The 17,097-nt window shown below is 46.8% G+C and overlaps 1 pseudogene; it reads left to right on the forward strand.

The window, feature by feature from the left end:
• Nucleotides 1–5,434: 5,434 nt before the first annotated feature.
• Nucleotides 5,435–12,781, forward strand: LOC134378074 (butyrophilin subfamily 3 member A3-like; annotated as a pseudogene).
• Nucleotides 12,782–17,097: the final 4,316 nt, after the last annotated feature.

Genomic DNA, 17,097 nt, shown 5'->3' on the forward strand with positions numbered 1-17,097 from the left:
ACCAATAGTTAAGTGCATATTCTCTAACTTTTTATATGTTTCTACTAATAAACACTTGTAGTTTTCTAATAAAAATTGGATCATGCTATATATGTTATTTCCTTACATTCTTATTTTATGTAAACACCAGTATTATATTATGCATAATCACGATGGTTTTCTTTCTTTCCTATTACAATTAATGCTGCTATAAACATTTGTATGTAAATCATTATGCAAAGCTCTGATAAATTACACAGAATAAAGGTATGAATTGCATTTGTCATGAGAATAAATTCTTGAACATGCAATTGCTGGACAGACGGGACTTGAATTATTCTTACATATATGTACATACCTATCTTATTTCCTATAGGCAAGAAGTAACTGCACATATTGTTTGGTCTCTCTCAGGCTTATCTCTTTAACAGTAGAAGCCCACCCTTCAATTAGTATTTCTTTGGCACCAATCCAGGACATCTCAGTCTTCTCAAGGAAAACCTCCAAACTATCAACCCTGAGGAGGAGAACCAAGCTTACTTTTAGCATACATGTGCATGACTTATTCTGTGTGAGGCACTCTTGTGAGCAAGTTGCCTGTATTATTTCATCCTCACAACAGCCACCCAAGAAGTCAACTATTTTTATTATTTTACAGATAGGGAAACTGAGGCACAGAGAAGTTGTATAAGTGGCCCAAAAGAACACAGGTAGCCTGGCTTCAGAGACTGTGCTCCTATCCATGGAGTTCTGGAACCTCTCCTCACCAATTTTGAGCTTCAGTGCCTGAGACCTACTAGATGGTAGGTTAGTAGGTTCTCAATAAAAAGTTATTGAATCAATGAATTTTTTCCTGATGCATGTCACATGCTTGTTTCTCCCAGGATTTCTTTCCCAGGGCTTTGGGTAGAGGACTGGCTGAGAAGTGGACTCATGGCTCTGTTACCGTGGAAACTACAAAATGCAGAGAACTAAAGTGTCATGACCAGAAACTCCTTTCAAGCTCAGCACCTGGGCTACTTGTTTGTGTCAAAGTAACTTGGATCCTCTAGGCAGGAGTGGGATGTTTCATTCTACTGACATAATTTCAAGCCCCAAAACCTAGATTGTGAATTTAAAAATAAACAAATGAGTAAATAACAATGGATGGATGGGGGACGAACAGATGGATGGATTATAATAAAATGAAAAAGTTTATTAAAATGTTAATTGTACAATTCAGATGGCAGGTATATTGGTATTCAGTGAAAATTCTTTCATCTTTGCTATAAGTTTGAAAAGTTTCATAATAAACTGCGGAAGTTGGGGAGGGGGGCGATTGAGAAGGGAAGAAGTGTGTTTTCCTGCTGATAACAGAGACCGGAAGTAGCACTGGCTTAAACAAAACAAGGGTTTATTTTTCTTCCATGTGAAATGAATTCAGAGGGTTGCAAACTAGGACTTGTCTGGCAGCTCAGAGATGTCATCCATACCCCAGCCTCCGGAAACCAGAAAATTATATTATTTGGTAATGCATCCTAGACCCGAATGTTGGAGGTGCTTAAAACGGTTCATTGTGTCTGGTTTTCTTTCTCTTCCTACTTTCATTTAGCTCTGTAGTAAAGGATTGTCCTCTTGCATGGACCCATCCACATGCAAGCAGATGTTAGCTGACTGCCACAGAAGCGTTTTCATTCATTCGTATCTTCCCTTCACACATCAAAGTCTTTTTATTTTTCCACTCAGTTCTTCTGATATTTCTATTACATAAAAAAGACATTAAAAAGATGAATATTAAAAACTACTTATTTATTATACAAGGGTACCTTAAAAAGTTCATGGAAAAACAGAATTGAAAGATAACACGAGGCTTTCCGTGAACTCTGTGAAGGACCTTCATACGCATATCACTCAAGAATGACTCAACCAGGCAAACCCAGAGAAACGCGAACACTAAGGGAGGCAGCGCTGGAATTCTTCTCAATGTGTACAATTTCATGCAGTTTCAGTTTTTATTCTGACCTTCCCCAGTGGTTTCTGCCCAGCAACTGACTAAACAACAGATCTGTGCCGATCACAGAACTGATTCCAAAGAGCAGCTCTTACTGTTTCTCACAGTGAGCAGACAAACTCTGGTTTCTTTCTGTTTCGTTTCTTCCACATGAGAGACTCTCAATGTAACAGAGAGGACTGGGAACTACTGATTACCCTTCTTCGGTGGGCTGTGATTTTCAGACAGACTGCCGGGGGTGAGTGGGGGAGATTGATTAGAGCCAGGGCAGCAGGGCCTGGGAGGGGAGGGTCTGAGAGCTGAGAGGGGCCTGCAGGGAGGGGCTGGCACAGAGGCTGAGGGGCTTGGGGTGGGGGTTGGGGATGCAAAGGGTAAGGACCTGCAGACGTTGGGATTTGGTGGAAGGGGGACGACCTGAACGAAGAAACTTTCCAGCTCCATGTTCTTAAGAACATGTTATCATCTGAAAGGAGCAAGGGACCCTTAAAATCTGTTCTGGTTATCTCTAGCATTTCTAGCATATTCTGAAATATTCTGAAAGAGATGTGCCTTATAGATTTCCATGTAAAGATGTTTGTTAGAGAACTACTACTAATAAAGAAAAATCTGAACCAGCATACATCAAGAATAGTGGGGAATGAATAAACAATGCATGGTTCAATCACAAAAGGGATTTTCATGCAGCCATTACGAATTGTGTTTTTATTGAAGAGAAATTATTTATAATTAGGCAGCATTGTATCCAAACATTACACTTTGGTGTCTTCTGCTGCAGTATCTTTTCTTTCTATTCTCCACTTCCCAAAAACCTAGAGCACGCTTCCCAGTGGCTGCAAGCTATTACATTGTATGAAAATACCATCACTTATTTACCTCTTTCTTTATTTGTATATTTAAATTGTATCTATGTTCTGCTATTGTAGATTTCACTATGATGAACAGCCTTAAACATAAATCTTTGTGTTAATCCCTGATTTTTTTTTTTTTGAGTCATTCCTATAAGTGGAATTTTTAAGTTCTTTGCTAAATGTATGGCTAAAATACTTCAGAAATATTTGCATTCTCACTAGCAAAGTGTATGATTACCACTACAGATAATTTAAATTTTTATTCCTTTATATTCTTCTCCATTTTCAAAATTGTCTATAATCAGAAGAAATAACAATAAATATCCTAAAAAATAAATGAAAATGTGTTCCCACTGGTAGGACAGCACAGAAGTTGCTAGCTCAGAGACCCCAAGATAAAAATTGCTGTCCCTCTCTAGCAGCATAAGGAGCAGTTGTGAGGAGCTGAGGCTGTGGTGAAAGGCAATGTCTAGTCTGAGGGTGCAGCAGCTTTCAGGCAGGGGTGGAGGGAGGGGTCTGTGCCAGCTGCACAGACCTCTGTTCCCTTTGTTGTAGAAAAACAGACTAGGCAAGAAGTATCCCAACACTTGGAAAGTTGGAGAGCCAGGAGTTTATTACACTAGCAGGTCCAGACAAGCTCGTTCTCTGATATTCTGGACCCTGAACCTAAGACTGAAGAGCTTTTAGGAGGCGGACACTTCCAGGGCTATTTACACATTTTTTTTTTTCTCTTTTCTCAGTATTTCAGCTAGCATATGCGGTCTGTGCTGATAACAGCTCATTTACAGAAGCCAACCCATGATTAATAGCCAGACTTGTGGAGCAAGCAAGCATAGTTTCAAGAACAAGATAATGCTGTTAGAACAAAGTAGGCCTGTGAGAAAATTATTTCAAACTAGTGGAGCAAGCAAATATAGTTTCAAGGACAAAACAGGCTTATGAGAAAGTTATTTTTGTATTTGCACACAACACCTTGTCCCCTTCTTCCCCCTCCCCACGCAAAAGCAGACCTCCTCAGAAGCAGTTCCGAGACCCAGGTACCCAAGGCACAGGGACTATGACTTCATCCTCAGGCTCCTTTGTCTGGGAGGAATCGGAGTGAGGAGTTAATATTTACTGAGCAGCTAGTATGAGCCAGTCACTAGAATTACTCATAACAATTACAATTAAGTAATACGTAAAATTGTTAAAATTGAAAACATCCACATAAATTTAAAGAAAATGGAGCAGTTGGCCAAAGTGTCCTTTCACTGCCCTAACCTCCAGTCTGCAGTTCAGCATGCAGCTTTTGAGACCTTTTGAAGGCATTTACACATTTATGTGTGCACAAGTCTATAGCTTTGCTTTTGTTTACTTATACAGTCAGTAGGACAACTCTGCAGCATGCTTGTTAATCACTTAGGACATCTACATGACACAGGTTAGTGACAACAAACCACTCTTTCCAACTGCAGAGTGGAATTCCCTCACAGGGATGAGCCCTCACCTTTCTCACCAGTCTCCTGAGGGGGGCGCGTCAATTCCTACTATTTGCATACATTGAAAAGCAATGCCACTGTGCCAGCCTCTGCACTCGTGGCACTACTGTGCTGGACTAGACATCATGAGTGCAATAGCTGAGCCAATTGTGCACATTCTGATTTTCATATTTCCCAATGTTTTCGGCATTACTAAAGTTCACACAGGTTTTGTCAAGACTAGGATCACACAGCTTGTGGATCACAGTGCCATTACCTGTTTTCTACTCTCTTGATGTCCCTAACAACTAACTTAGTGGGCCTGGCACATTGTGGTTACCCGGTAAATATTTGTCGACTGACTGAAGGAAGGAAAAGGGGGTGAGATCTGGTCCTACTCCCAGCTCTCCCACTCACTGGCCTTGTGATTAGGAAGCAGTGGGTTCAGCCTCTGAGTACCTCTAGGGAGTCTGCCCGGATCCTGTCCAGAGTCTGCTTGGCTGTGATGTGACTATGCTGATGGTTAGGAGTTGGCATCTGCAGGAGTCCACAGTGTTACTTCCAGCAGGGGACACCCTCCAGTCAATTTGTCTGGACTCCTTTCAACCCAACTTCTTCCCAGCAAGAGGGAACAATACAGGAGTGGAGGGAGGGGGAAGGGAGGGGCCTGGGGCCAATTCTCAGCCCTGTCTCTGAGCCCCCCTCACCCAGAGGGGCTCTCCTGGGTTCTTTCTCTGTTTAGGGATGCACCAACTCTGAGTGGTTAGGTGGAAGCAAGCTAGAACCACAGCAGGAACAAGCCATGCTCCTGGCACACCCACAGTGTGGGTACAAGTAAAACAAGGGAGTCCATTAAGGAGGGTCCTGTGTTAATCAGAGGGCGATGATGGAGGCCTGGACCTGGCTGCCGCAGGGGAAGTGTGGGGAAGGATTCTGAGTATTTTCAGACAGTAGAATGGTGGATTTCCTGATGGAATAGCACACGTACATCAAACACATACATATTTTTACGGATGATCTTCCATGGTGAAACCCAACGGTGAAGAGACTTTAGGACAGACATTTCTCACAGCTGAGGATCTTCTTGGGTCACCACAGTTGAGTTAGGCCTGGGGAAGTGGAGGTTCCAACGTGGAATCGTATGTCTTCTTCCAGGCCATAGTGTCTGCCCCGTCCCTTCTGCTGTGTCATGATATGCAGCACAGATGAAAATGGCAACTTCCAGGCCCTTCCTCCTGCTCGACCTCCTTGTGTGCCTCAGCTTGGTCCAGCTACTCACCTCTTGCTCAGGTAGGAAATGATTCTGCTTCTATGTGTCTGAAGCAGACATTACCTGGTCATGCCCACTGAGAACCTGGAAGTCCCATCTGAAGTGAAGGTTCACCCATCATTAAGAGACAAGCTGAGCTTCTGTTAGGCTCGTGTTCCTCTCTGGACTCTTTCTACCTTGCCTTCCCTACCTGAGAACTACCCTTTCTCTCATGGCCCCGACTCTAACCCCTCTGATGGAGCTTTCCCCTTTGGCTGACCAGCTCACTTTGCTGTAACTGGACCCCCTGGGCCCACCCTGGCTATGGTGGGTGAAGATGCTGATCTGCCCTGTCACCTGTCCCCAGCGATGAGTGCAGAGTCCATGGAGCTGAGGTGGGTGAGGTCTAGCCTTAGGCAGGAGGTGAATGTGTATGCAGATGGAAAGGAAGTGGAAGACAAACAGCCTATCGAGGGAGAACTTCGATTCTAAGAGACGGCATCAGTGCAGGGAAGGCTGCTCTCCGAATATACAACGTCAGAGCCTCTGACAGTGGAAACTACCTCTGTTATTTCCAAGATGGCAAATTCTATGAAAAAGCCATCGTGGAGCTGAAGGTTGCAGGTGGGCCTCCGGGTTTTGTTCTGAAATCTTTCCTCCCTGGGACCTGGGGGAAGAGGCAGAGTTCCAGAAGTCTTGGTGCAATCTCTTGCCCTGTGGCTCTGGTTGGGTTTGGTCAGTGGGGAGCTGTAGCAGAGGATATGGGGAGGGAGACCCTGCAGGATTGCCTCTGGCTGGCTGCATGCCCTTACCTAGGATCACAACTCCTCTCAAGGATACCATCCATACAAGACTCTCATCTTTTAGGTCTTCAAAACTGCTCCTTCTTCTCCTAGGGGTGGGGGGTGATATCCCATTGTAAATGGCCCTGGGGTACTGCACCAGTCCATGTAGTTTTCCCCTCACCACCACCACACTTTATAAACTGCTCCTGAATGAAACCCTCATTGAGATATCCAATGTGCCTGTGCCATCTCTCCTGTTGAGACCCTCCCTGGTGCAGGAGGCTTCCAGGAATGTAGGCTGCTTTATCCTTCCACAGCACTGGGTTCTGATCCTCACATGGAAATGAAGGGTTATGAGGATGGAGCGATCCACGTGGACTGCACCTCCACTGGCTGGTACCCCCAGCCCCAAATACAGTGGAGAGATGCCAAGGGACACAGCATCGCGGCTGTGACAGCGCCTGTGGTTGCAGACGAAGCAGGACTGTATGCAGTGGCAGCATCCGTGGTCCTGAGAGGTGGCTCTGGGGAGGGGCCATCCTGTACCATCAGCAATTCCCTCCTCGGCCAGGAAAAGACAGCCAGGATTTCCATCGCAGGTCGGTACCCTTCTTGGCCTCAGGTATACCGAGCTGGAGTGTGGCTGTGGAAAGAAGGAGGGTGTGTGATTCTCCCCCGTGTGAGTCTCTCCTGCTGACCTGGGTCCTTGCAGTGAATAAAAGGACCAGAGCAGGGACCTGGAGCCTCCTCCTTCCTCCAGGGGAGCTTCTCTCCTCCATAAATCTGGTTATGCCACTAACATTTACTGAAATTTTCCTGTCCAAAACTGCTACAGGCAAAGGGAATTGGATAGAAATGGTCAAGAAAAGTTCTTTGCAAAGTCAAATGAGAAAATGGGGGAAAACTGTATTTACAACTCATATCATAAAGAACAAGCTAATCTCCTTGAAATAGAAGGAGGTTTAGAAGACTGTAATAGAAAAATTAGCAAAGAACGTGAATTATTAATTTACTGAAAAGGAAATAACACAGAAAAAGATTCTCAATGTCACTCATTAGAGAAACGAATATTAAAGAAATTTTCATTCATGCTATTGGCAAAATAAAACTAAGTTGGTTGATAACACATGCTGATGGCAGGAATGGGGGAGGCAGCAACTCTCAGGCATTTGCTATATTAATTTGTTGTTTTTTGGGTTTGGGGTTTTTTGGGCAGCTGGCCCATTCCAGGATCTGAACCCTTGACATTACTGTTCCAATGCCCCGCTCTAACCGACTGAGCTTACCAGCAAGCCCTAAATTGTTTTATTTTTGATATACATTAGCACAGCCACTATTGGGGGCTATCCAGTGCCTATCCAGACGACATATTTGTTGATTCTGGGCTGGCCAGTTAGTTGAGTTGGTTAGAGCATGGTGCTAATAATATCAGCTCCAGGGTTCAATTCCTGTACTGTCCAGTGGCCAAAAAGAAATAAATAAAATTCTACTTTTTGGAATTTATCTGACAGATAAGATTGCCTCTTTGTGGGATGACCCACGTGAAATGCGATTTCTCATAGCAGTATGATTGCACAAAGTTACAAGCTATGCAAATGTTTCCTGATGGGGAACTTCCCTACAAGGAAATACTGCACAGGTGTGAAAGGAAACAAAGAAATTCTCGCTATTCTAAAATAGAAAAATTTCCAAGGTACACTTTACACAGAAAGAACAAGATGCAGAGCAATGAATATAGAATGCTATCTTTAGTGTAAATAGAGGAAAAGTAAGAATATATTTCTATTTATGTTTTCTAAATTTAACAGTTATATAACACTCGCTATATGTCAACCACTTTCTAAGCATTCATTTCATCCTTCTAACGTCAGGAGGTAGGTGCTATTATTACCCCCACTTTACCCATAAGGACACTAGGAACACACAGTTAAGTAACTAGTCCAGGGTCGCAGTGCTGGTCAAGTGGAGGAGTCACAATTAGAGCTCAGGCCCTCTGGCTGCACAGTTTGTGGTCTTCACCATCATATTAAGCTGACAAATGAGAAGCTAATCGATGGGGGAGAGAGGAGGAGGGCTGTGTGGTGAGAGACTTGGGTGTTAGAAAGTATCTCCATGCTCGTGGCGCTCATGTCACTCGGATAGAGGCGCACGTGCACGGTTCTCTGAGACTTTAGGAAGAGAAACATGACTTGCTCTCATGGGGTAAATGAGCGGCCCCCCCAAGCGCTGAGCAGCTGAAGCTCCGGACCCACGGGCTGGGGAGGGGGCGGGCGTGTCCCACCCACTGCCCACAGCCCAGGCCCTTCGTCCCCTTGTCCCCTCGCAGGCCCCTTCTTCAGGAGCGCCCAGCCCTGGATCACAGCCCTGGCAGCGACCCTGCCGGCCTTGTTGCTGCTTCTCGCGGGGGCCGCTTACTTCCTGTGGCGACAGCAGAAGGAGAAAAAGGCTCTGTCCCAGGAGAAAGAGCGAGAACAGGAGGAGAAAGAAAAGGCTCAGGCCGAAAAGGAGCAGGAACGAAGCGCGAGAGGTATCTGGCCTCGGCAGGGAATCGAACCCCTGGCTTCCAGGCCTGCGCGCGAACACCTCACCCCATCCCCACCCAGGCGCTGTGTAGTTTCTAAGGTTTATTTTCCAGAAGGTCCCCTCTCCGCTAACAGTTCGTGACTGCTTCTGCTTATTTTCCAGAGAAGCTCCAGGAGGAACTCGGTAAGTTCCTGTCTCCCCAGAGACCAGGCGTGGCTTCCTATCCCTGCTTCAAGCCACTCGATGACTCTTCCTGTTTATTCCATTGCAGAGTGGAGAAAAATCCAGTACATGACTCGTGAGTGGCCTGACATTTTCTCAGAATTCTAATCTCAGACTCTCTGCTTGGATAGTTTGCAGCCCTAACTCTTTGCCCAGGGTTGACGAATGACCCCAGATCCTTTTACGGTGGGAAAGAAAATAGGTGTGGCGGTTTGGGGGGACACCCAGGAGTGTCTCTTTTTCTCCTTTTATTTCAATTATTTGATTTTGTTTGAAGGACAGCACAGGCCTTCAATCTCTCTCCTCTAGGGGCCCACAACCCTTTAGCCCCACAAAGCACAGAGGAAAATGCAGGGTACAATTGAAAAGGAAAGGGGAGAGGAGGACGGAACAACAGATGAGGTGCCTTCTCTGTGCCAGGATCCGCACTGGCTGCTTTACATCCTGTATGGGACGCGGAGAAGGAAAGAAGAACGGACGATTATAAGGAAAGGGAAAATCAGAAAAGATGGAGGGAGAAAACTGTCCCTCATAAACAGGAGTAGCTATAGTGACTCAGTTCTTACACACTTATTGTATATGCTATCGAAAATTAGTCCCAGAATTTTCCTCATTAAGTTCCCCAAATTCTTTTCAGAAGGAGGCAGGAAATAGCACAGATTGAGATAGATGGGTCTTGTACACTTGCACATACACATATAGACATGGCGACACCTTCTCCCAGATACAGGAGCATAGATACACACAGAGTAGATCAGCCGGACCACAGCTGGGAAGACACTCACACGGTGCCTGCGGCATCACTAGGGGGCCATTGATGTTCCCCGACTTGAAATGAAGGAGGAGAGGGGAGGAGAGCCTTGTACATGCACAGAGAGAAGGGAGGGAAGGGGGGGGGGGTCAAAAAGAAGGAAAAGGGGATGACCCAGACATGGCAGAGTCCAGGTGACATCTGTTCGCTTCTTCCATTGTAGGCGGGGAGAAGTCTTCGGCCTATGCTGGTGAGTGACCCTGAAGCTCTCTGAGTTTGCTGATACATGTGCCCTGAACATTTCAACCTTTTCTCTGAAGGAACCCATTGGTGTTGTTACCAAGAATAATGAGATCAAAACCAAACGCTCATTTTCTGTGGGGTTCCCCGTCTGCTTTTCCAGAGGCTTTGAGAGAACCCTCCCCCTGCTGGACCACTTGCTCACCCCCTATCAAAGCCTGTCCATGTAGCCCATGGCCCTCATGACAGAGGGCACACAGTCCACCATTAGTGAGAAGCCGCCGCCCCTGATCCATCAGAGCCGTTGAGGACAGAAGCTGGACCTTGGAGAGATTATGCAGAAAGAGGGAAAGACAGGACTTAATGAGGAGAATGGGGTGGGGGCAACGACAGAAATACTGACCTTTTCCTGGTCTGTCTCCTCCTCTTAGAATGGAAAGACGCCCTCTTCCAAGCTGATTAGCGAATCACTGCAGGCCAGCAATCTGATGGGCCCTATTCCTTTTTCTTTTCTAACTCTTGAGATTTGGGGAAGGAAAGTCCCCACAACTAGGAGAGTTTTCAGTGGGTGTCTTTAGTTCCCAATCGGGAAAGTGTGCCTAAGTCCAGGGCCCTTCCGCTGAGAGCCCAGGGAACTGGGGAGGGTTGCTGTCCTGGGCTTCCAGAGACCTTCATGGGAAGGAGGAGGCAGGAAGGGTGGAGCCGAGGGGGAGAGGGAGGCTGCAGGACCCTGCAGGGAATGACAATGGGAAACGCCAAGTGGAGAAGGCAGCACGCAGGGACTTTGCCTCTCCAGGGCTTCATGCCACCTACTGCCTCTGTGTGTCCTGTAATGAGTTAATGTGTCGGAGCGTTGGCTTTCACATCGTTAGACGATGATCATACCTCCTATGCTGGGAGGTCTAAGGTAAATACTGAAGGAGTATGTATTAGCCGAAAAGCTAGCAAGAAAGATGGCATATTCAAAATAAGTGGTTGAAGAGGGTTTGGAGAAAGCAGGGTCAAGGGAAGCCAGTGAGGGAAAGTGAGGTGTCCCAGGCCTCACAGCAGTGGGGAGCTGTCTCCAGCCCTAGGCTTGGAGGGATGGGGAGGCGGGCAGTTCTTGGAGGCCAGAGGAAGCTGCAGCTCAAAAACAGGCTGCCTCCAAAGAGTCATGCCTTTGTCAGAGCAACACCATGTGATCCTTCCAGTCTTCTGCCAGGGCCTCCCACTGGCCACACCCAACAGGAAATCAGAGGACAAGTGAGCCCAGAGATGCTGTCCATACAGGACAGATTCCTGGGGCCCAGAAGAGGGTGGATATGGGGGCACATAAAGTCCCCAACATAGCCCCTAGCACAGAGAAGGCATGGCACCTGTTACATGTCAAGTGCGTCCTCTGTGCCTTGCCCTGGGCTGAGTGAGTTACACTTTTGACTTATACAACTCTAGAGATTAGTACTTTTATCCCCACTTTTCAGGTAAGGAAATTCTTCAGGTAAGGCTCAACGATGTTCCATCACTTGGATGTGTGGAAAGAGAGACTATGCAGAAAGGAAAAAGTCATTCAGCTCACCACTGGTGGAGTGATAACTGAAAGTTAAATGTATGTGACTAGAAAGCTGAAATGGGCAGGGTCAATTTCAGGAAGAAGTAAGAAAAAGGTAGAAGGAAGGAGTCTTGTTGCCTCCTGAGCCAGTGTGAGTATATCTGGCTAGGCAGACCTTGACTGTCATTTCACCTTCCCCTTCCCCATTGGACACAGGACCCCTGGGTCTTTCTCCTATGTTAGTAACTAGAGTCACATTCAGGTCAGGCTTGAGATGTCAGGCTCTGGACTCGGGCCTCCTGGGCAAGGCTCAGGTCTTGAATGCTGAGGCTGTGAGGCCCAGGAGGAATGGCTGATCCCACAGACACAGCAAACCCCATCCTCCTTGTTTCTGAGGACCAGAGGAGTGTGCAGCGTGCAGAGGAGCCACAGGATCTGCCAGACAGCCCTGAGAGATTTGATTGGCATTACTGTGTGCTTGGCTGTGACAGCTTTACATCAGGGAAACATTACTGAGAGGTAGAAGTGGGGGACAGGAAAGGGTGCCATATTGGGTTGTGTACAGAAAACGTGGAAAGAAAAGGTTGGGTTAAAACGAAACCCGAGAATGGATACTGGACTATGGGGCTATCTGACAGGGAGAAGTATTGGGCTGTCACGGAGACCAGGACCAAACTGAAGATTGCCGAGCCCCCTAGAAGAGTGGGGGTGTTCCTGGACTATGAGTCTAGAGAGGTCTCATTCTACAATGCTCTGAATGGCTCTCATGTCTACACCTTTCCCCACACCTCCTTCTCTGGGCCTCTGTGTCCTGTTTTCAGAATTCTGACTTTAGAGCCCACCGCTCTGACTGTTTGCCCAGCACCAGAAGGAGCAGAAAGTCCCCCTTGTTCCTGACCTAAATGCTGACATTTCCCTGGAGACCCCACTAACCCAGGGCCCAGCTAATGGGAGCCAGGAGCTTCATGCTGATGTAAGGTCTCTGCTTCTCTCTGCCAGTCTGGAGCTGAGGGCGTCCTCCTCCAAAGCAGCCAGTGACAACTGTAAAGCTACATGCACAGACTGAGGCACTTTACTGGAAATAATTCAGTTATCGCCTATGACAGTTCTTTGTGTTTGGTACCATCATGGAGCCTGAACCAAGCTTCTTACGTTCTAGGTTTCTAGGAAGTGTAGCTAATAACCTAAACATTGTCTGAGATATATGAATTTGGGAGAAAGGAAGCTAGAAGAACTTCAGGATGTTTTTAACCACTCTGAAATCCGTCTCCTGGAAAGGGGTATACACACTCCGGAGCATTGGTGGAGGTTCAGAGGATATTCCTTTCAACTGACAGATGCTTTGTCGTCATCACCACTGTTGCTCCTCACTGTATCCCCTCTGCCTGGCATGTTGTGGTTAAGTTCTATTTGTTCAATAAACTTGTCAATAACCCTCACTCTTCTCCTGAACTTTTTCTGTCCTCTGATGAGTCTGCTCACCACAGTGGTCTCCACACCCACTCTCTGACCACAGTTTCACAGCTTACCTCATTGAAACATCTGCACAAAATCTTTATCGTATTAGTTTTCCATTGCTGCTCTAATGAATTACTACAAATTTAGAGATTTAAAACAACTCAAATTTATTATCTTACATTTGCATAGGTCAGGAGTATGACAGATCTCACTGAGCTAAAATCAAGGTATCTGTAGGGTTCTTTTCAAGATGCTCTAGGGAAGAATCTGTGTCCTTATGCAGAGTGGTGGCAGAATTCAGTTCCTTGCAGTTATAGGACTGAGGTCACCGATACTTGTTAACTGAGGGCTATTCTCTGCTTCTAGCAGCTGCCGCACCCTGGCTCATGGCTGTCTTCCTCCATTTCAAAGCAGCAAACATGGACTGAGCCCCTCTCAATCTTTGTATTTCTCCCTGTTCTTTCACTTTCTGATTCTTCGGCCTTCTGCTTTTAAGGACTAGATTAAATTGATTAGATTGAGTGTGATTAGATTGAACCCACCCAAATAATTCAAGATTATCTCTCTATTTTGACGTCCATAATTTAATTCCATGTGTAACGTTCATTTTGCCATGTAATATATCATATTCATAAGTTTCGCAGTGGGCATCACTGGGCGATGGGGCACTATTCAGCCTACCACACTTACTTGGAAAGTGATCCCTGGAAACACAAGTGCAGAAATAAAGTGAGACACAGAAGACAGAAAAACAATTAAGAAATGGCATAATGGGCTTATTAATGGGCCCCTTACCATGTAGGTACGTGGGCTCAATCCCACCCTGGACTCTCTATGAAACCATATGAAATTGTGACATGAATCTCAAAATCTTCCTAAGGGTTGGCGAGCCTGGAGGGGAGCATTTACTCACAACTCCCATCGTCTTTCACTTGAACTGGCTGAAGTTTGCCCCTGGAGCTGTTAATTCTCTTGCATTTCCAGGCTGGACCATGCATCTGCAAGAAAGCAAACACCACTGGAATTGGAGAAGGCTCCCATAGAGGTAGAAGAAGGCAGGCCTCATGAGGTCTGAAGTTGTTATCCTTTCAGGAAACCGTCTGCCTCAGTTATGGGTGAACTGAGATGGGCCAAGAGGATATGGGATGAGGCATTAACAGCATCTGTTCACAGGGCCCTGCTGTGAACATAGTGAGTACCTACTAAATTCCGTCTGCCCTTCTTGTCTTCCATGGTGAGGGATGCCTGCATCCCCAACATGCAGCAGTAGTGACCTCCTTTCTTCCAGCACATGTCCATATCACATGGCCCTGCTGCCCTAACACATGGACTGGATGTGGGATGGACACCTGCCCCAGGCTAGGCTAGAGGATCCCCATGTGACATCTGACCAGTTACACCTGTAGGAGGTATGCATAGGAGCTGTGGCAAGGCATATTCCACTCACAGTGTGGTCCAGAAAATCAAAGTTGGACTGCAGAGAGAGAAGACCAAAGCAGCAGTGCATAGAAAGCTTGGAGATGGAAAACGTTGGGGCAACTCTCCTGTCTCTGGTTCCTTTGGGGGCCCACTATCACTTCTGCTGTGTTTGGTGAGATATTTTCTTTTCTGAGAAGGTAAATGTACCAGTTACTATTGCTGCAGCCCTAAAAATTAGCAGCTTGCACACTGTTTCACTATGCTCATGGATTCTGAGAGTCAAGAATCTGAAATTTGAACGGGTAAGAATAGAAATGTTTGTTCTGTGTTCCAATATGTCTGGGCCTCAAAGGGAGGACTCCATGGCTGGAGGTGACTCACAGGAAGAGATGCAGACAGATTGCCTTCAAAGATTGGAGTTCGGCTGGCCAGTTGGCTCAGTTAGATAGAGCATAGCCGTATAACACTCAGGTCATGGCTATGAGTGACCAGCCCCTAAAAAATAAAAAGAAAAAAAGAAATTAGAGTTTCTCGGAAAGAACAGGGGATCAGAAGTCACTCTGGGTTCTTGCAGTACTGCCATGTCCACCAGGTCCATAGAGAACCATACCAAGGAGACCCTCCCTCTGTGTTGACTCCTCCCAAGGCAGAGAATGATTAGGTCAGGTTCTCACCACCCAATGGGGCACACCCCAGTTGGACACGGTCTCTTGCTAACTACTGCATGGGCAGTGGACCCTTCTCCTGCTCAGAACATATGTTTCCCTCTGGCTCAGGCCAGCCGTGGCAGGTGCCCAGGCCTGGCTTCACTGGGTGCATCTGGCATAAATGGCCTCAGAAGGCCTGGGCCTCATTTTCTTCAGATAAAAGCTGTGGGTGTCCAGGCTCTTTGATCCTTATGGTCTCCCCTTCTGTGCCTTCTCAATAGCAACTCCTGCATGGGGTGATCATACTAACTACATTTTTATTCTCATTTGTGGCTGAACTCAGAAGCCTCTTTAATTTTAAACCAGAAGCATCAGGCGATGAGTGAAGCTGCTGTATGAGAAACAGACAGTTAAAGGGTCAGCACAATACAAAAAGCAGTTCTGGGGGCCTTCTGTAGCTTATTCTAATCAAAGATTTCCCTCTGCAGAGTAGAGAAGGAACCTGCTTTGGTAACTTATTCTGGGTACCTCTGATCCTCCTTCCCTGTCCAAGAACCACTGACCATGGGTGGCCTGATCCTGCTGCCACCTTGCTCTTGGCTCTGGTGCCAGATGAGTCAAGGAACAAGGTCATGCTGTTGGGAAAATGACCTACACAGACCTTTCTCATGCGTGCGTTGAACCACAACTGAGTGCACAGCCAGGGGTGGGCCCTGTAAGGAGAGAGGAATGACGTCGCCAGATACCTGTCCTGAGAAACAGACACTCCAGTTCCTGGGAAGATAACAATTGTTCCCTAAATAACAATTATGCAGGACAGAGTATAGGAACAGCAAAAACCGTGGGTGTCAAAAGAGGCTGAGAACATCCTGAGTTGTTCTTAGGTGAGGTGGGCATCAAGGCCAGGCAGGATTTCAAGAGGCAGAAATGGAGGGAACAGGTCAGGCGAGGGGAATGTCATGGGAAAAGGAGTGCTGGCCTCAGGTGAAGGAGGGACACAAGCAAGGGGGATCCATTGCTAGGGGGTCAACTGCACAGTTCTGAGTTGAATCAAAAGGGGATCGTAGGACTCCGAGGAAGCATTTGGACACTTGAGGGGACTATTGAGAACTGAGACTTAGGGTGATTATTACGGAGAAAATCTATTCCTGGATTTTGGATTGGAGTCTGTGGGGCATGCTGGTGGCGAGGAGAGTATGTGTGGGTGTGGGTGCAGGTTGGGCCCAACCAGACCATCTTCTGGCAGATGTTAAGCCCAACTAGGAAGTCTCTGTCCACTTCCATCTCCTGCCCGCACTAGAATGCCACCTGCCTGAGGGAAAGGGCTTCTGACTCTCGCTCAGTCTCCTCAGCTTCTCTTACCCAACAGTTGTGAATGAGCGACGAGGTCTTCATAACAGCTGCTGCAGCTGCTGTCTCACTTCCTTCTCTACCCCTTCCCATCAGCCCTTGCCTGATCTCTGCAATCCTTCCCCTGCCGGCAAGACCACCCCGAAACAACCTCCAAAGCCAGGAACTAGAACAAGATTCCTCTGGCTTGGCAAAGAAGGCTGCTTATGTTTACCTCATCATCTCTCCACACACACTACGGGCAAACAGAGGCCTCTACTCGTGGTTGGCATCAACGCCACAATCCGCGGGGGACCTAAAGGCCTCGGAAAAAACAAAAAGTGCCTTGTGTCTAAAGAAGTAAAAGGAAATTTAACAACGTAATCATCTCAAAAGGTTATTCGCTTGTGATTTTTTTTAAAAAACTACTTCTGTGTATTCTACCCAGTAACTGGTGACAATTAAGGCCCAGGGACACCATTGGCTGGCTGACCACAGCCGGCCAATCCCGGGCTCCAAACCATTAACAGGAAATCTTGGGACACCGGACACTGAGAGAACGGGTCCCAGGTCTCCGTCCCGCAGCTCTGCACATCGCGACTGATGGGAGGTGAAGAAAAGTTTTCTCTCCGTCTTCCCGACGTTTTGTTCCCTGGTGGTGACTGTGCTCAT

Source organism: Cynocephalus volans, chromosome 5, assembly GCF_027409185.1.
Source record: "Cynocephalus volans isolate mCynVol1 chromosome 5, mCynVol1.pri, whole genome shotgun sequence".
Taxonomy (NCBI): domain Eukaryota; kingdom Metazoa; phylum Chordata; class Mammalia; order Dermoptera; family Cynocephalidae; genus Cynocephalus; species Cynocephalus volans.